Source organism: Etheostoma cragini, chromosome 23, assembly GCF_013103735.1.
Source record: "Etheostoma cragini isolate CJK2018 chromosome 23, CSU_Ecrag_1.0, whole genome shotgun sequence".
Lineage (NCBI taxonomy): Eukaryota > Metazoa > Chordata > Actinopteri > Perciformes > Percidae > Etheostoma > Etheostoma cragini.
In genome coordinates, this window is record NC_048429.1 from 5,687,523 (window position 1) to 5,709,015 (window position 21,493).

Below are 21,493 nucleotides of genomic sequence, written 5' to 3' on the forward strand. Positions count from 1 at the left end.
CCTATGGGCCAACGTCTGCATTAACCACTTCCACTAAAGTGAATTACTTGAAATTAACAGCGCAGATGTGGAAAGACATAGTTTCACTGTGATATTAATCTGTAGCGTTACATGCACCTATCGATATTTCCCGACGTCTGCCTCCCTAACAACTTCGCTTTGGGTTCCGCTTTCGTGCGCTCCCCGGGTCGCTGGGGACGACTTGCGAGGGGAGGCTTGGACCCCGTTGAAACTGCGTGCAGTTCTAGTTTAGTTTTCTTTCTTGCACACACAATGTTGTGTTTACGGATATTTACGTCACAAATCCACCCAATTCACCATCACCCTGCATCTGCGGTAGCTATTTACGTCCAACAGGAACACATCCCACCAGTGTGCCCGCTGCTGTCACTGTCTTCATTCATCTGCACAAAACACTATTTGTTCCAGCTTTATTTACCAAACCATAAATGTGGCAGTACTTTGTGGGGCAGAGTTTACAAATAAATAAGGGAGCCCATTTTGGCTGCGTGGACATATCCAATCAGTCCCGTTCAAAATGAAAACACAACTCAGAACTGCTTTGCAAATGCCAGTATCCCCATAATGACACAGGCTGTGCTCAGCTGTGTGGTGGGTGGAGGTTTAAGGGGTGGAGGGAGGTTGGGTGAAGTGGCTCTTGCCCACAGTCAAAGCCCAGAGCATTAAACATGACCTTTCAACTTGCCACTGAGCATTAGAACAGTCCCAGGAGACATCTAGTACTCATGTACAAACACTGCAAAGTGGCGGGGCCTCTTCCTCCGCTGAAACCCTGTTTTACTTTAATGTGTGTCAAATAACACTCTGCTGTCAAAGTTGTTTCAACCTCAGTGAAGAGAGCATGCAAGTGCCCCAAAGTGAAATACAGTTGATCCGATAACTCAAGAGCAGATGTGATTGTCTTTGCAGAGCATGCAAAGTCAAAATAAGTTAAGTTATAAGTACAATTTTATATAATGAAGAGTAGAAATGTAGCATTATTAGCACATAGTAAGTTAGTTAGTTTATTAGTAAGTCAGGTTTCTGACTAAAAATGTATTACACAGACGGTTGACAAACTAAAGAAATGAATGGAGAAACGTAACAAACACTCATCTCAAATTAATGCACCACAAATTGAGCATGACGCAATAAAGGTGACCAAAAGTCAACTTATTTCCATTGGGATCCTCTCATCCTTTCTATGGCAGCAGTCAAATATTACCTCAGATAACAGATTTCGAATGACTAGGCCCTAAAGAGAGCAGAGTGGTTTTTCTCAAACATAAAGGTGCAAAGTAGTTTTTGATGCCAAGTCAACCTGAATTAAGAGTGACTATTAAATGTCATATTCTTAAAGTCAGTAATGACAGCGCACTGATTGGGAGACCTGGGTGGGACAGGACAGAAACACCGCAGAGTCAGGGACCAACTCCTTGCACCAGTACTTGACCCCATTGGCAGTGTTGGTGGGTAGGACACTGATGTGGGATCAATCTAGTCGCTCTTCTTTATGCTGTGAACTTTTGCAAATCCTGCAATTACATCTCTCCAATTATATAATAATAAATAGCCTCATTTTTTTTCTGTTCTATGTTTATGTTCTTGACTGTTGCAGTACTTTGCTTTTATTTTGTATTGTCTTACATGTTTATTATATGCACTAAACCCCAAGGCAAATTACTTGTATTTGAAAACTCCGGGGTCATAAATCTGTTTCGGATTCTGGTTCTGGTTGTTTATGCTACAGTCTATATAAGCCAAAAGCAGATAGAAGCATCAAGGATGACAAAGGAGAAGGAACTCGCCATTCAAATAAACGTAACATTCAAGATGATTATGTATAAAGGTCACTCGGGTACATCCTTAAACTTTTTCAAGGTACAAAGGTCAGGAGTTCAAAGTCTGTTATATGACGGTTATGTGAACTGCCTTTGTTCTTTGAAACAGTGCAACACTGCTGTAAGTTTTTCTGAGAGGTTGTCAGCTGGTGTCCGAGGACTGCTAAGATACATTTCCATCTACCGGTTTGGTGCCCATTTTCAATCTGTGCATAAATGCCTGAGTGGAAATGGCAGAGGTTCAAAGGAAAAGGACAAAAGCTGAGATGGAAAAGTTAGAATTTTGAAAAAGAGAATATGCAAATGATGGAAAGAGATTGTGACACTATGGGGGCTCGTTCCAGCTTCCTCTACTGCATTAATATCACTCATCATTTCATGCCTTCACTCCACAAAGCACAGAAATAAGGAACAAAAAGTGCCTGATGTTGGAGGGTGTAACATCCTTGGTTTAAGTCCAAGGGAGGTGGATGTCACTCCCTGTCTGGAAACCATAAAGACTGATTGAACACGATGCATGATGAATGTAGATTGGATGAAACAAACATACCCATTAAAAAATACAAATGCCATCTTAGGTGGGAAGCAGCAGTGACGATCTTTAAGGTATTAGAGTTACTCATACTCCATTAATTATATAATGTTGTCATCTGCTCATGAATATTTCCATGTAAAGGTATTTAAAGCAAAAATGCATTGAATTACATTTGCGGATATTAGCAGCATTTTAATGGCAAAGATACTGTCAAAGATTCTTTTGAAGCATCTTTGTGTTCAACAGTTGATGTTTGTGTGCAAGCAGAGTGCAACCGCCTACTCCTGGGCGCACTGGGATCTTTTGGTGATAAATTGTCGGGAAGGGAAGGTGGCAGGCGTGTGAAGAGCGGACATCTCAAGGGTGGAAAAACGCCCCTTCCACTAGACAATGCATCAGGCTAAAGAGGACAACTATCCAAAACATTGAACATTTTGAAGAATAAAGTTTTTTTCTCCCCTCTCCCAGGTCAAGGCCTTGCATTGTACTGTCCTCGTCATGTACTGAACAACACGTGAATTGTTGCTTTACTAGCCCCGCTAACATCTCTAAACTCCAGCAGGGACAAAGGGCAAGACCAAAGCCCTGGCCTGGTGTTTGTGGTCGGATGGAATGTGAACTCCAGGGGAAAAAAGAGGGGAAGTAATAATGAGGCATCCCCCCTCTCCTGGTTGTTTGTTTGGACAGACCGGCTGTCTTACAGCACAAGCCATGGATGGAATACTAATGCATTTGACTAATGATTCTCTCTTGCCCCTCTCCCTTTCTCCCGATTCCTTCCCACTCAACTCTCTTCTCTCACTCCGTCTTCCTTTCCTTCCATGTGGATGAAACTTTTCACTCTTGAGTCAGAGCTTCAAAACATATCATTCAGTTATGACTGAAGGAGCAGCTGTGACATGCGTGGACATTTTAGGGTATTTAGGTCAAGTAACAAGTGCCTGACAGTTTTCTCTCTTGAGGCTTTGTTGAACACATATCCATCCTTACTGATCCTGGTTTCTAATCACTTATTGGTGGGTGGACATAAAACCACCCTTGGTGTTTGCAGTCATAGAGTGGGCCTATCTAATCCTCTGCCAATCCATCATAGGTGTTTAACGTTCCAAATCACTTCTTCCAGAATGTGGTGTCTCGAGGGAGGGACAGGAAGACATCCCAGAGCAGAAAAAACTCTCTAGTGGGCTAGATTAAAACCTGCTGAGATTTAACCAAGGATTAGTCACCCCCTTTGGCAGTAAGAGGCTACATAAACTGTTTGAAATTATTTTGGTATTAAGTATTGAAGATGTGGCGCTATGAGCAGCCTGGCAACCACAGTTTGCCCTAATAAATAGTTCTGCAAGATGGAAACGGCAGAGATTTTCTTTCTTAAATATAATTTCATTAAATCTTTTAGAGAGAGTTAATTTGAAAAAATTGAATCTGTTTTTCATGTGATCATTGCGCAAAAAAAAAATGTCATAACGATTCCAACCCTTCTAATCAAAAAAGGTTGTCACCCATGTGCAACATTACCATTAGCAATCCAATTAACAGTGGAATAGGAATGGAGACACTAAGTGGCAGACGGTGCTCCACTGTGATGCTCACAATCAATTTAACTTTCCATTCAACATCAGTGGCCACATCACAACAAATCCCTGCCTCCCAACGAGTAAGAGCAACCTGCTAATACACGTCTCTGAATGCTCACCCCACCTTATCATCTTCACACTGTTTGCGCCTTGCAGGAATCAAATTCTCTCTGTATAAATTATTATAACGTCATTAATACTCCACTGACCAGGTTGAATCCACTCCAGGCTACATTGCAACCAAAGACATGGCCCTAAATAAAATAAGATTGCATTGATTGAGCCCATAGATTACAGTATTTAGTTAGAGCTTTGGCAGCGAATTGGCTGCATGTTATTTAATAGTCCCCTCAGGGTTTACCTCTGAGCCATTTAGCGAGGTTCTGCATTAGGGAGAAAGTATTCAGAGTCGATAATGTGGCTTACTTTTCTTTTCGCCGCACCTGTAATCATCTAGGAAAAGACTACACCAAATGGTCAATATTAAAAAGAGACAAATTCTATAAGTATATCAACTATTGCATTCATAAAGTACTAATATGCTCTTGCTTTTATTTTTATGGCAAATACGACTGAAGTGTTATTGTTTGTCCAACTCTCCTCCCTTCAGTTTCTAGCTTTCTCTGATGACATGGTGCGTGAGAGAGAAAAGGTCATCCCTCAGTTAATTAGAGGAACACAAACACACCCACTCCCTTGTGCTTCACCATCTGAAGCCTGTACACACACAAACTAGGGTTGGGGGAGCACCCTCAGGATCTGTATTGCCTGTAGTGCATTTGCTAAATTTCACAACTACAGAATCTCTGTCCAAAGCCTCTACTGCATCTTGTACACTGCATGAAATGTTTAAGCTGCATGTGAGGTGACCAAATGCTAATACGCACATTCTCAAGCACTTTATCAGCTCCAATTGTTTACATATCATACATACTCAACGTCAATATTTTTATGGGTCAAGTGATGTGTAATATGAAAGGGGTCACTTTTAGTGAGAAACAAACAGGCAACAGCGTGTCATGATGAAAGTTATGCACTGTAATCTGTATGTACTCCATATTTTCTTACTGCAAGCCCCACATTGATGTTTGCTGTGAGGCGGCATTAAATGGAACATCACATTTTGTAATATCATACGAACATTACTGTATGAGTTTTCGTAATTTAGTAAGATATCGTGCAAAGCATTGTGCATACATTTTTGGATGATATCTTACAAACCCGTTGATGAGAATTATCAAGAATTATCTCCCTCAGCTCTATGGAACATTTTAGCCTCTTCAAACTTGTTGTTTTGGTTTTGCAGCTTCACCGCTCCCATCAACCTCGTGCCCGCTAGCTTCGCAGTTTAATACTGTGTCAATACTGTGTTTACAGTTTGTTGTTCTGCCCCCAAGTGGCCAAAAATAACTTAAGATTTAACATTTATGTTGACCATTTTTTAATCAACGCAGTAATGCAGGTGATTCATTTTTCATCCATTACTTTATGGTATGAAAATCAGTTGGCAGACTTTTTTTATCTTGTGTAATCCACCTGTAAATGTCAAGTCTACATCAATCTTTCACAATGTTGCATAACAATTTTCAATAACAGAGATTAAGCACAGCTTCCTTTTAAAACCTGCTAGAGAACAACAAAGTTTGGCAAAATATTATTCATCTCTACGGTATTTTCATATCTCACAACGGATTGAAATAGTAAAGTGAATACTTTTCAAAACATGTTATTATGGTATGCATAAGGATTAGTCATGAGTGATTGCAGTAGATAGTTTCAGACTTGCAAAGCAACTAGTATGTTTGTCTAAATGTTGTGTTGCCACAGACCAACACTACAATCAAACACATCAAATTAAATATTACGGTCCAGTTTTACATCCCTGTAGGTAGTAGGTAGACAACTTGTGTTCCAACCCTATGACGTGTTTTGGCCCTCTCTTCTTTCAGTCACCTACCAGCAGCCCTGGGGACAGTTTGTGCATAAGCATGTGTGTGTAGGGGTGGCTACGTGACTGAGTGGGACACTAATGAGCTCTCTGATTACAGTGGAAAGCCTCAGGTTATCATTAACTCTCCGAGGATCCTACGTCAGAACAAGCCATGGGAGAGGGATGCAAGCTACAATTAGATATTTGTTTTTCCACAGCAAAAGTAGAAAATCCGAATGAAACTAAGGAAAGAAAGAAATGAGCACAAACACAAATCCTGACTTGTGTGTTCTTCCACAAAAGGCGTTCGTAGTCCCATCATTGGGCTCCCTCAGACAATCGGGACCAACACCACACAACAGGAAAAATCTCTCATCATCGGCTCAGAGGTTTTGCAGACAGCTTTGATTTTCTCGTCCTGTAATGAGATAGCTGCTTGCTTGACGTCTCCATGAGAACGTCTGCATGTCCACACATAACTATTAACCCAATAGATTCAAGAGGAGTCACAGCCCAGGGCACATCGCCACAGCTGAATAAAAGATTAAAGGAAATTTCAATGGTAATCTCAGGACCTGTGCCTTTCCAAAACACCAGTACAGTAGCTAAAGGATAATTCCACTTTAACCTTTAACCATTTTTGTACTGTAGTTTAGTCGTTTTGTTTATTGTTTTTTTATATTATACTCAATATTGTACTCACTGAATTGAGTTGTCATATGATCAGAAAGATTTTAAACAAGTCAATAATTTACCACTTTATTTGGTGGTAATACTGAAAACTGAAGGCATCCAAGATGGTGGTTATGAATTAATCCCTCAGTAAAAATGCAACGGCAATCAAGTTTTGTCAGAAATGAACCAGGACGTCAGTCTGTAAACTGTGATGGGTGTTTACTATAGTCAGGCTGGGGAATAATTGCACATTTCGCCTTTGTTTTTTCTGAGGTGGCTAAACAGGGGGTTTGTTTAAATGGGCACTCTACCATCTTTATACATTAAGTTCAGTTTGCTAGTCATCGGAAATTACTACTCTGCCTGTTAAAAGAGCTGTATGATGTCTTTGTTGGTACTAGAGAGAATGCTTCAAAGTGAGAAACAAAAGTCTCATCGCACAGAAATACTTGAAATGCCCAATACGGGGTGGTGCTAATGGAAAGTCAAATTGGGTGCGTTTGTCTGTTGGACACACGTATACCTCAGTTTAACTCAGCTATCTCATAGTCAGGTGAGACAAAGTCGAACAATCACAGGACCTTTACCCAGGAGACAGTTGTTTGTGTCCCATGTCAAACCAAAAGTCAACGCTGACCTTTTTAAACTTAAATAAATAACTACGCCTACGTTAAGCCCAACCATGCTGTTTTCCTACACCTACTGTTGCCTAAACCTTAATTGTTTCTGTGGTGTAAGCATGTAATGTTGTGTTAAGGTAATTGGTGCCATTAAGTATGAAAAGACACTAGAGGGGGAGGGTTAAACAAAAGATACTTCTGAGTTGCTAGGATCCAGTGTATTTGAAGCTTGGCCTATTCTAAGAACTAGAAGTCTGGATAGCTTCTGCTGCTTTGAATATGACCTGTTTTATCTTTCACTGGTGAATTAAAACCTGTATTTTATAGTTCCTCACTCCTTCTAATTTCTTTAGCCCTTTTACCATGTCATTAACTTACTAGCAATAGGAATGATAGGAATGATATTTCAATAAAATAAGACCCTAGTTGCAATACACCAGAATCATCCTGTGGGGTCAGATCATTACCTTTTCCAGGACTACATTATTGCAACTTTTGAAGCTTTTGTAATATGGTGCTACAACTGGAGGCAATGAAGGATGGTTCCTTGACAGGCCTCTCTCCTGGCATCTCTCTCCTTCTCTTTACTTATATTCCTCTCTTTATCCTCCCCTCCCTTTCTTTGGAGGCCCTCCGGACCCCATCAAGGCTCATTCTGTTCATCCCACATGTGAGGGGTCAGTGCGTACCCCACAAGAATAAACCAGCCACTCAATGTGAGAATCTTTGTGTATGTCCTCATCCCCCTACCCTCTTATTCTCTCTCTCCCTCACTTACTTGTGCCCTATAGATGAGAATTGGCTCCATTCACAGCTCTTCCCTCCCCCCTGGAGTGGTCTTCTCAGGGCCCTAACAGCACAATTCTATGCCTTATTGCTCCAGCTCCTCCATGGAGAGCAGTCTCGTCAAAGCATTTGTGAAGACAGAAGGAAATGAACTGGCTTTGTACTTTGTCTTGACATATAGGCACGATCACGTGGTGAAGTTTGTGGGGCAAGCGTTTAACAAGAGAAAAGGGCAGAATGTGTAAAATGTCTTTTAAAGGCCTCCAAGTGGCCATTTTGGAAGGAAAATGCCAGGACCTATTTAGAAATGACGCAGTTTTATGAGTTTGGCCCTTCTGGCTGTCATCCAGCTTAATCCACATTGTGTTCCTACTTCCTACAGACCCAAAGGTGGTTTCTCAAGCTCATCTCCACCTCATGTTTTAATCTTCCCCAGCTCTTTCATTAGGACCACACCATGTGTTCATTCTAAAGAAATGAAGCGGACACCTCATTTCGAGCAAGAATGAGCCAGAGAAAGCTTTTGTCCGCAGCAGGAATGCCCTAAGACAGAGAGGAACACTGTTTATTCTGACTCGGGTTGCTATACCAGTGCTGAAGAAAGCCATGGCAACGAAAGCAGAAGTTGTGCAGGACCACATAGTGCTGATACAATACGGCTGCTCCGGGTTTGTCATTCCAGTCAGGCCTGACCCAAATTACGACATCCTCGGAAAAAGTAGCCTACTTCAACCAGTGCACATGCACAGACGTACTTAATTGGTCTTGCATATATTTGGCTGATAGCGATGATAAACAAAACATATGGATGTTTGAAGTCTAATCACTGAGGAGACAGCCCTGTTAATGATTTAATACCACAGTCCACAGCCCATGGCTGCTGGATTATTGGGACCGGCCAATTGTTTACGCAATGTGTCTACAAGCCACTTTTCCATCCGCAGTTATAAATCTCAGCATTTTAAGCTTAATCGTCTTTTATGTTTTCATATGTTTATTATCTCTTATCAACAGCCTTAGGGCAAACTCTGCTTAAAATTGGAAGAGTAACAATAAAACGATTAGCAGCGTGTCTACAGAAACGTTTTGGTAAAATATATAACAGTAAAACAAACAAGCAAATTATCAGAAAAAAAAATACGGACTTGCAAAACATTGTTTTGATCACCAGAGAAACTTCAAGTGAGTTTAATTTGCAACTTATCCAAAGTTTTATTTTTGTCAGCTTTGAAAAACATGAACACAACAGGGAGATGATATTGGTAGTTATGGACATCACGTAAATCCCACCCCCAACATATACTCACACACACTAAAACACACACCAAAATTGGCCTTAGTGCAATTTGTACTGCTGGGTCTTTCTGCACAGAATACAGTTGAACTCCAAACTTTTCTGCTCAAGTAATCATCTCACCATCACATCACACCTAGCCCACAAAAACCATGCATCAGTTAGTGTGCTACCAGAAAAGGGAAAAATCCACTTACTTTATTTTGGAGGTCTGGTAGTTGTATATTTTGAAGTAGTATTTTCTCTATTTTCTTTTCATCTGCACCTCTGCCCTGTTGCCCTGCCTCTCCAGTACTATTTCTCTTTGTGAACTGAGCATGCGATAGCTGTATAGTTTTTGTTCCTTCTTTTTTGTGTGTGTTGCATGGGGTGAGGGGAGGGTTGTGGGTTGGGTGTTGGATGCCGGGTTTCCTGACTCGTGATCAGGAGCTCATTACCCCCAAGGTCACTCTAGGGACGTCCCGCCTGGCACTCACTGAGACACCAGAGAGAAGACGGGAGATTGCAGATGAGAGGGTGAGAGAAGGAGAAAGGAAGAGAGCAGTAAAGAGCCAAAGTGCCTTGGACATCCGTGGGGATGAGGAGAAAGAGCTGAGAGAAGAAAAAGGGATGCACAGATACACACGAACAGAAAGAGAAGGGAGATGGTGGAAAGAGACACTGATCCAACTGTCAACAGAGAGGCCAGTATTCAGGAGGAGCGAGCAAAATCAACAAAAGAAATGCACAGAGTGAGCAGGCTGGGAACAGCAACCAAATCAAACCACAGAGTTGTATAAATATCTTGTTGATCCAAGGAACACTGAGCCCAACCACAGCAATCCATATTATATTGACAAACCTTAGCTTTGCTCTGCATTTGTTTTCAGATTTTTATATGGGCCTTCACTGCAGATGTTTTAGTTGTTCTAAGGTCTATTGAAGAAAAAATAGATCTTGATCTCAGTGTAACTTTGTGATTACAGCGATTAAAGAGATTAAAATCACTGCCTTTAATGAACATTGAGGCTTGAAACCTATTTCCATTGTTGATTAATCTGTCAATTGCTTTTTTGACGAGCAGATTAGGGGGAATTATGATAACTTTTAGGATTCCTTAACTTTTCATCACGTGCCAGCACCAAGTCAAAATGTTTTACCGCATACTTTATGAACAAATATCTGTGTAAAGTGTTACTTTGGGCTTTGGGAAACAGTATTTTTCACTATTCTGAAAATGTAGTGTAAACACTAAATATTTAAAGGGAAAATGAAAGTCAGTACAACTTTCCATTGCCATTTTCCCATAGTTGTTGAAAACCCAAAACCACAAATGTAAGCCTCATGGTGGCTCTGAAGAAAAATTCAGAGGATCACCAAAGTTGGTAAGAAACATTGTTTGGGAACCATGAGGATCTATACTTAATTTTCTTTTACCAAATTATCTAGAAGACGTAGACATAGATAAGTGAAGACTTTGAGGATGGCACTACAGGAAAAGTCAGATACTTGCCATAGTCATTAGGGGTCACCCTCTGGGAACCATGAATGTCAGCACAATATGTCATAGCAAGCCATCAGAACAACAGCTGTTGAGATATTTAAGACCAACTGACCATGACTAATCAGTCAAGTAAGGAGGCTTTGGACCTTTTTAAAGGCACCGTAGAGATGTAATCAGTAATGTAACTGATCAATTTTCTGTAGTATATAATTGTATGTTAAGAATTTGTTCAATAATTAATTAGTAATTGATTGTATTTTTAAAGTAACTTGCCCAAAACTGATTTTTCTGTTCAACTAGATAGTCAGTTTACGCCTAAACAAAACAACACAGGCCCACTTTGTAATGGATCTGAGGGACTAAGGTGTAACTTTTTACAAAACAGTAAGAGGTAACTACTTAAAATTAGGCTCCTTTAAAATGATATATTTAGATTATTAAACTTAATGTACAGCTATCTATCAATCAATCTTGTGTCTCGTTCTCTCCTTGTCTCTCTCTTCCTCTCATATTTCTAGTTAGATCCATTTGAGTGCTTCTTTGTGGCCAGACATCCTTTTCAAGGGAGTGTGGTAGTAAGTTGTGGATACTCTCGGGGTATTTGGAACAGCAGATGGCCAGAGATGACCCTATCGAGCAGCCCCGGCTCTATGCCACAGCTGAACAAGCCTGGATTGACAGATTACAGCACAAACAATCAATAAAGTGTACCATTACTTCTGTCCACAAAGCCCTGTGTACAATACTGAATTCAGACCGCCTCTGTAGACTCTATGTAGTCCACACACTGATAAATGGCCTTATATTTCACTTTATAAAGTCTTTCCTGCATAAAAACCTCATTGTGCTAGAACAGCAGCTCTTAAGTATTAGATAACGCATTTTAGTGCCAGAGGCTGTTGTTAAGGTGACACTGAGAGCTATTCACCATGTGATTATAATGCACCATTTCACTACATTAATAGTAATTTACAGGTAGAAGCATATTAAGAACCATTAGACAATGTGACGGAGACTCAGCAGGAGCAATTTTAATTCAAAGAAAGAGATAAAAATTGGCATTATTGGTCACCAGTGATCAATTTCTTAAAACTAATACCAAAATCTTACTACCAGAGCTGTTTTTAAGTCAAAGTTGAGTCTCAGCTCCTTTCCAATAAGTCTCAAATCCTCTACGGTAAACTAAAGTCTTTATTAGAAAATCACAAATGTCACTAAATTTGAAGATTTCCATCTCGAAGATGGACAATCTTTCTGTAAGGTCGGTTTATAGCTGTTATTGAGCTTTGGTCCATAGCACAGTATTTTCATTAGCAGAAGGAGTTATGGATGATGAAATTAAAAAAAATTCCCAGAGCCCTTTAACGAGTTCTTGACCATGTTGGAGTTCAAAGTTCATTCTTGACCTTAGAAACAGCAGTTGAGAAAACATCTCACCACAAGAAGCTCAATCATATCACATTATGTTTCTCATAAATTGGGAGTTTTTCCCAGTTGGATTAAAATGTTTTTTAAAGGCACTTCTGTTCAAAAAATCCCAGTTATTAATGACAGTTGTGGCCATTAAGTGAACTCCAGTCAGTGCCCTCTTGCTCACGCTCACTCCGTAGGTGCAAGTGAGCACCAACAACAACAATAACAAGATTATTTATTCAGTGAAGCCCGTCTGGCCAAACGGGAATGTGACCAACACAGACACAACTAAGGTCAACATCAGCAGGCCATTTGGTTCATGGATGGGACCTTCATTTGTGGCAATGCCGGCAGCTTTTTTCTTCAATATAAAGTGGTAAAATGTACCAGACTGCAGGAAATTAAGTGTCTGAGGCTCATAATTTCCTGGGGGAGGACCCCCAGATCACCCGCTTAATGTGGGTCCCCCCAAAGGCCCATTCGGAGCCAGGCAATGCCAGGTAAAAAGTCATTACATCATTTTTCTGATGCATGTCTGACTCAAGTCCAAGTCTTAAGTCTAAAAGACAGCTTTTTACTACCACACTGTAACTACAACTTCTTTTAGGTTGATATGAAAAAGTATGATGGGGGATTAAGAGGTGAGGGGTGAGAGATGATGTTGTGAATTTCAAGAGACCACCAGCACACAATCACAGGTATTCAAACTTAAAGTTCAAAAAATGGTGCGCCTCAAACACCTTTTGTCTTGCAACTGAAAGCTTGTTTTGAAAGTCATCAAAGAGGTGCTCTGTTGGAAAAAAAAGTTTTGGTGAGAAATTGGTTGTCTGATGCGTCTGCCCTAGAAAAATATGTTGTAATCTATGTCTAAATAAAGGCAGAAATAAGGCATTGGTTGTTGGACAAGAACAAACAAACAAAGTTGAGAATTTAGGCACCAGTGCACACATTTTGGCACCAAATGGCAATGTGTTTTCAGAAAGTATACAAATAGGGAATGGATGTCTGCCCCCTCTCCATTTTATGACCACAGAATGCATAATGATGTTGTGTTTTTTTAATAATTACCCTACACTTTGTGCCATTGTTTATTCATGCAGCCTTACCCTTGAATGGACACTGCCGTTTCACGTTCAGCATCATGTTGTTTTAGTATCAGTTCAGTATGGTCAGTGATTAGTATGACTCATACCCCCTGGTGATAACGATATACCATTCCATTGCTGCCGTCTCATATTCAACTCATTAATAATACATTTCATCCATTTGCACCCCCCTTCAGCCCTCACCTAAGAGTGCAATATGCTTTAGTGCCATCCACAAGGAGCTTCTCCAATGATCTCATTTCCCTCGTTATTATTAAATAAGATATGATGATGAACAAAGAAAAAAATTATGAAAAAATGATCTTTGATGGCCAAGAGATTTTCTCTTGAGCCGAAAGCAGAAAAGGACTTTTACACACTTTAACAGTTTACACAGATATAATGGAGTTTGAGTGAGATATATTAAATCCCTTGTTATTTTTGCTTCCTTTAAATTGTTTGCTGTTGGTGTGAGCATGAACAGAGCCAGGGATGAAGACACTGTTACCTCAGTTTGTTGAGTACACGTCCACCGGTGGCCTAATAAGAAGATGGCAGTGACTGGGTCCGTCTTTGTCTGATGAAACCAAATGAAATCAGCCTGTCGAAGCAAGCCACAGTCTTTTTCCTTCTTCTTTTCTTTTAACCACAGCTCCATCGTCTGCCCCTCCATCCCATCATTCCCTAACACAAATACCACAAAATAACTGCACAGATGAGAGTTTTATGGGAAAATGACAGAAAAGTCATTTTTCCACACATTTATGAATAAAACAAGGATTTAATTTGCATAGCATGTCTGGAAGGAAATAGAGATTGAATTTGTGGCTTTAAGAGAGAGAGAGAAAATACAGCAACTGTGTCTTAGAACACCCTCTCAAATCACTCAAAAATTGTTTAAATGTAAAATAATCATACACAGCATACAGAAACCCCCATAATACAATGTTCCAGAGTCATGGGCACATGTGTCCTTTCTTCAGTGTTATTCTCCACACACTTCATTCATCATGCGGAGATAGTGCGTGAAGACAAAATGCAGAAACAAAATGTCTCGACAGTGTGATTCACAGGATGTACCCTGCTAGGTCACAAATCATATCAGACACAGGACAAAGCACTCACACACACTGAACATTAGTGGGGCCGTGACCGTCATTTAAATCTGAATCCACCCTAATACTGCATCCAGCTACAGTACACCTAATGAAACAAGTTTATTTCTATTGACCTCAATCACAAGTTTGTCTCAGAGGGCGTTGTCTGCAGTATATATTACAAAGTCCTCTATCCTGACAACCTTGATTAATTGCTTCATAAAAATAAATCTTATCAGGAAAAGTGTAGATAGACCTCATGGTAAAAGGTCCCATATCGTATATTGTTACATGGGCTTGATAGATAGTTGCAGCACTAGTGGTATTAATAGCTATAATATGGAAAAATAGCAATACAATATACAAAAAAGTACAAGAACTACAAAATATAACAAAGACTTTTTAAGTTACATACTGTAGGTAGTACTAAAAAATGTAAAACAATAATAAGACAGTTAAAACTCTTTCTAGACCTGAGGGAAACTGCAAAGTGTGAGAGGCAAAAATTTCCCTTTCACATTACGCAAAGTAGTGTATTCATTGTTACTGTAAAAAAAAAGATTAATGCAAATGTTTCAGGAGTAATGTGACCTGGAATCGGGGAGAATTTAACCACACTGGCAGCCAAGGTGACATTATTTACTGCTGTTAGCATGTAGTTACATGCAACAGTGTTACACAGAAGTGGCTTAAAAAACATTCTAGTCCTGCCTACTTGGAGCAGATGACCAATCATAAAAGCCCTACTTACAGTTGCGTACGAGTCAAGAGTAGAAAGAACTGGTGAAACCAGAGCATTTAGAAAAGTCGGAAATCTGAGCGTTTTAGCTCACAGGGATTTGTTTAAAATATGTTTACCTCATTATTTGAAGTTTATGTGAAAATCCAACATTATAGCATTGTAGATACGACAGAAAACACAGAAAAGCATAATATGTCCTCTTTAAGTTCAATTTGTTTAATAAAAGCATGTTGGCTAGTAATTGGCTATTTGTGGTATATAAGAAGTAGAATGAAAGTAGCAGAAAGGCAGAACTGGATACACATTCACATCCGTTTGTTTATCGTTATTGCAATATTCAACATTATTGCATATTGCATATTTTCCTCAAAATGTGCAGTCCTAATTAAAAGTCCCTTTTGATTCTGATTATTTTTCAGTGGAGCTGATCAGAACAAACAGTGGCACACGCTCACAAACAAAACCACAACACCTCAGTAAAGTCGATTTGCACCACAAACCTTTATGAAAGCACAACCTTTATCTCCTGATGAAGTTTATGTCTCTCATCTATTCAGCAAGAGGTAATAAACGGTATTCCATTATGCCCATTTAATTTCACAATAAGCTCAGTTTCATTAATAAAGCATAAGCTCTTGGTTGAATATTAATATTTATATGCCTGTGCCCCAGCTAATAAAAGTAAAGTGATTTTTACTTTTCAGAGACCGTCCTCGGCCTTCCCTGTGGAATATGATCGGATGTTTTCTTTTCTGTTGCTGAATAGCTAGCAACTTCAGGCAAGACTTTTTCCTATTGTTACAGTGAAGCGATGTAAGAAAGCAAATGTTTACTTACAATGTTTTTAAGACTGCAGCTGTTTGTTATGCAGGCCTTAATGCAGTATTTAATCTCCATTTCAAATCAATTCAATGCAAATTAGTCATCATACACTTTTAGCATCAGCAGTGTAATGGGGAAAATGTATTGATTAGCAAGATAATCAGACTGACAACAAATGAATGCTGATATATTAGCCTGATACTTGTATGATAATGTGGTTCCCTCAAATTGGAAGCAAATGTTACTGTGTTCCCAATGGATCTTAGAGGATTTCAAGTTACCAGTTACTCTTGGGTGACAGACTGGCTCCTAAATGCAAATTTGATACAGTAAAGGGTTCATTTTCCTGTGTACAATGCCTCAGAACGTTTTCAGCAGAATTTTTATGTGACTCCAACCAGAACAACCAAACGTGTCCTCTCCTATAGTCATGTAACAATGTCAGTATCACCCCCTTCCCTGGTCCTCCTGTTTGAACACTGCAGAACTTAATTTATGACTTACAATTAATCTGAAAGAGCCAAAACACTTCAGCGTGGCCAGTGGAGCGTGACAGGCAAAAATAGTTCTCGCCAGATTCCTTTCCCAGACGTGAGTCTGGCCCCGTTGCCCAGCGTTTATCTGCCTCCACACGCTTTCCCCCAAAAAAACATTAATCTCCAATGGCTTAATTCTGTTTCCCGGTAAGGCCTGCGTATGTTCTCATTAATAGCTTTTCAATGGTATGCCATTGAGCAGAAGCAAGATCATGAAATGTTCTTTTCTTTAAAATATAAAAAAAAACTAGATTGGAAATAGAAAGTGTACGTGATGCTTCTTATAGTCATTTGATGGTCGGCCCGGCAGATAATCGAGTATGAGATCTGGTTGAATGGATGATGACAGAAAATGAAAACGCATTAAAGCTTCAAGCAAGCCATACTTCAAACAAAAATTAGGAACTTGTGAAAGACAGCGAAAGACACAGGCTAAACTACATTTATAGAGGGCGAGGGATTCTTTGCACCCCAGTAGTCGGTTATTATGAAGAAATATCCACAGTTGGACTTTTACCACATCTGAGCTGATGTTGGAGCTCTTAAAGGAGACATATTCTATTAATTTTTAAGTTTATATTTATATTTGGAGTTTCTACTGGAACATGTTTGCATGCTTGAATGTAAAAAAAAAATATTTTCCTACACTGTCTGTATGAAAATATATGTATGAGACGCAACTGTCTCTTTAAAGTCTGGGTAAAGTAAAAATAAATGCGTTCTCAGTCATTGACACGACAGGAAAATATATTAATCACCACCCAACAAAATATGACTAACTAAACATATCGGCAAGTATATAGATTAGGTTTCAAAATCGTGAAAAAATAAGCAGTTCTTAATGCTCTGAGACATTGGGAGAGTGTCTGCTGAAGGCATTAAGTTTAACAGCAAGCCGCTGTGTTAGTTAGCTAGCACATTTACTAAAACATTAGCACACATGGTATATAGCACAGCACACAATCCCCTCGAGCCAAAGAACGAGTACTCGCCACAGCATCATTAGCAGCTAACCCAGTAGCACACACAGTCTATGGTAGGACACACACCCTGAGCTGCAGAACAGTGCCGCTCCACTGCAACCGACAGCACAAAGCCAACACACACACGCACACACACACACACACACAGCAGTGAGCTTTAACTGCCTGTGGGCCCAGTAGCCGCCGATTCGGGCTAAAAGACTGATAAGAACGTTAGGGACGGCTACTTTGCTTGTGTTCATGCGATTGTAGTATTTAATAGGGTTGTTTATTCATGTATTTATTATGCTAGAAGAGCTAAGACAGGTTGTGGAACGTAACAAACTTGCACCGCTCACATGGGGTGAGCCAAGCAACACTGATGCTATGTGCTTAAACGTTAGTAGTAACATCATTTTCCATACAGCATCACTCCAGTGCGCCATCGAACCACGTTTTTAGCCCACCCAAAAATATACTGGACAAAGAAATGGTGAACACAGTTTACATTTTCTAACATGCATCATGTGTTTACAAAGAAATCACTGATTTTTCTTTACCCAGACTTTAACCTCCCCTACCTCAAAGCCCAGTCTGCTCTGATTGGTCAGTGTTTGCGGATCACGGCAGCTGAGGAATGACTGTAACGGCACTGTAGCGGCGCATTCTATCTATGTATAGTTCTGAAATCAGGACCGAACGGAAGTCCTGACAGCTTGTTTAAAAGCACACATCTAAACACAGGCTGTGTCCATTTCTCTGTGGATCGAGCATTGTTGATACTTTCACAGTATTCATATAGCATCTCAACTTGCTTAATGATCAACAGAATACATGAAAATCTATTCTAATAGGGGTGGATTCAAAACCTCAACAGGAGGCGATAAAATACCAAAATGGATGGTCTGCCTTGAAAATACTTTTAACACAAGCCACGTAGTTCTGGTGTTTTGTTCATAACTTTTGTTGGGATTATGGATTCTCGCACTCCCCGTTGGGTGGTTGATCTGTGCAGAAATAAACACAGCCTTCCATATTTCAATCCACAAGAAATGCATTTCTCCTGATTTCTGAAGTCTTAAAGATAAATTAGCAATTCAAACTTCTTCTTGTCAAAACAAACCAAAGTCTTTAAAAAGAAAGAAGGTGTGCACTTGAATGCATCTCTCACGCTGGCTAGACAATAGCTTTAAGGCCAATTAGTGAGGGAATTACTGTGAAAAAAACTACAGAGACAGAATAAGGGCGAGTGAGAGAGGTGAGAAAACTTAAATGACATATCATCTGCCAGGTTCTTTAAAAGTGGCTCAGAGCGTCACGGTGTTCCCGGCAGTCACCTTTGACAATAGGATTAGTGCCGAGCTGAGTAGCAAAAAAAAAAGGCAGAGGAAGGGAGGATCAAAACTTGGAATCACTGCTATCACTGATGGAGCCTGAACCCTGAGGGAGCACTTGTCTTTCTGTTTGATTAGTTCTCTGTCATCTAGTCTGCAGCCAGTGGGTTGGGGGCTGTTTGCTTTGCACTGCATAGGCCTTTTATCTGCCGATTGAGAGAAAGAAAGAAGGGAAATAGCTCTGTGACCAAATGCTGAACCTTCTTCCTCCATCCCCTCCAAGGGAATGCTGAAGAAAAGCGGCGTTGACCCAAGGACATCAGGCTGCGCTGCCTCATACCTGATGTTCCTGTCGCTTGTGTGATGATGGGAGTTCTTTGTGTTGTCACTGCACAGATGCAACCATCCAATTTTGTGTGATGCAACTTGTTCTGACCTGTCGCCTTGCCTCAGAATGCTTTACAAAGATGACCTATCTGTGATACTTAAGTTAATTTAGAGAGGAGTCAATTTCCTCATAAAAAACACCTCTGTCTCACTCCAGCTGATCACCAGTTGTCAGTGTTTGCAAGGGCCTGCAGTCCCAATCGATGAGAAAATAAATTACCTCTTGCAACCTCGCCAGATGACTGAAGAGAGAGGTTGAGCCACAGCTGCAATTGAACCATGTTCCAAAAAAGGATTGAGAAATACTTTGAGTAACGAGACAGTATCTGGGTGATGGCGACATATACAAAAGTGATGGATTTGTCTCGATTCTCTAACTCTCTCTTCTTTGGGGGGATTTAGCAAGACAGCTAAAGTGTTTGTGATTGGCACCAGGCCCCTTAGCCTCATTTCTCCAGTTGCAGGCGTCTCTCTGAGTCACCCAAGGGTGTAAACACACATCAGCTTAGTGGGCACTGGTCTTGCCCTTTGCAGGTGCTCACTGTCAATCCAGGAGGTGGTAAAGTAAATAAAAGCCCACCTGACAACACAGCTCGGACCATCTGCAAACAGCACCCTGCAGACCACTTTTTCTTCCTTGGTTACACGCACTGTAGCACTCTCACTCTTCACATCCAGATCATATTGAAAGCAAAAAAAGCAAGAACTTGTCGGGTTTTTTTTTAAACTTGAGGATTTGCTCCAGTATACCTGCAGTCTTTGGAAAACCCAATTTTTTACGGCAGTGTGAAAAATGTAATCAATCTTAATTAACGTGATTTGCTTGTTTATAAATAGGAGGCACATTTATCAACTCACAAGACTTGATACTGATGCCCAGAGGAAGCTAGAGCAAAGCACGAACGTCCGGCTCAAATTAGAGATGAGACAAAGTAGACTTTGTGTAAAGAAGGACTTAACTTTGATCGCAGTACTCCCTAGCTCATTTTGATTAATATCCATTTTAATTAAGCCACATGCAGCAGCCTCAATAGTAATGTGCTTCAGCAGTGAACAATTTGTCACGAATGGAAATGGACGTTCTTGCAGAGATAAAGTGTGAGGATTAGCCTTTGCATTGCAGTGGCCATGCCTAATGCTTGCTGATGAGTTTTCATCTATCACTGAGGTATACCAATTCTGTGTTGTCTTCAGCAAGCATTAAATGTGGTGCATTACAATGCAGCCCCCAAATGGTGTGCATTATTGTAATTGGATGAGTTTTACTACAAAAGCCACATCTTTTATACACTTTTAATTTCCCTGTCTCGGAATGCTTTTTTTTAAATGAGCCTTTAACTTCATTCCAGCTTGCAAGAGGTATACTCTACAAATATTGATCACAGCATTACAAATGGAAAATCTTTAGTTACTCGCAGTCACAAGTTACATTTTATGACTACATATTACAGTTGCATTTTTGCCCGAGCAAAGTAGATGCAGTTGTATGTGTTTCATTTGCGATTTTATTTGTGTCCATTTTAGCCGAGCAGATGGAGTGCCAGCCACATTGATGTCTGCATTAGTATCTCCTGGAATACAGATGAGAATGCACCTGGTCCCAGAGGAGCTCTGTGATTTTTACTTAATGAGGTTGAGAATAGCCCCACTCCAAGCAAGTAAGGCCAGACTGTTTTGACCTTTCACACCCCACAACCATCAGGCACAAGAGCCTGACTGACTGCAAACAACTGAGCAAAGCACTGGCTAGGTCATGCATATCCTGGACTGTGAAGAGAGGTTTGAATCTGTTACAATGGAAGAAAGGACGTCAGGGTTTGTCAACCTCTATCTTGCAGCTACACAGCTATTTATCCATACACTGATTAAAACATTACACTGTATTGGAGGCATAGCTCCTTGCCCAACTTTGCCAGATAGTGTTATATGATTCCAACTCCAATATTCTATCACTTTGTGCTTGATAGAGTCATTTAAAGCAGAATGGCAAAGAAGACCGAAAACCCAACGCAGCAATACGGATGCCATTGTAGAGGCATTATTGGGGAAAGAGAAAAGTTCCCTCGAACCACGTTTTTCTCAGATTCAGTCTCAGATTCAACAGGTGGCGATTGACAATGACAAGAAGCTAACTGCTGTTCATGTCCAGCTAGCATCTCTAACTGCAACCTCGGCTCTATTAGAGCTGATGTGGACAATCTAAAAACTACCGTGGAAAGCAACTCAAGTATTCTTGATAGCCATTGCCTCACTTTTTAAGAGCTGGAGGTGAAGCTGGCAGATAAGGAGGTCAGAAAAAGAGGTTAGAGGGCTCTAATGTTGATGTCGATGTTATGAGAGCCCACCAAATTTACAGTGACAGCCCAAAGAAGAA

At 40.3% G+C, this 21,493-nt stretch overlaps 1 protein-coding gene across 1 annotated transcript in view; it reads right to left on the reverse strand.

Moving 5' to 3' along the window:
• Nucleotides 1–9,737, reverse strand: part of ptn (pleiotrophin) — a 43,706-nt gene extending 33,969 nt beyond the window's left edge. Inside the window, exon 1 of the mRNA XM_034863316.1 lies at nucleotides 9,456–9,737. The gene's annotated coding sequence lies outside the window, so the exon portion shown is untranslated. The remainder of the gene's footprint in view (nucleotides 1–9,455) is intronic.
• Nucleotides 9,738–21,493: the final 11,756 nt, after the last annotated feature.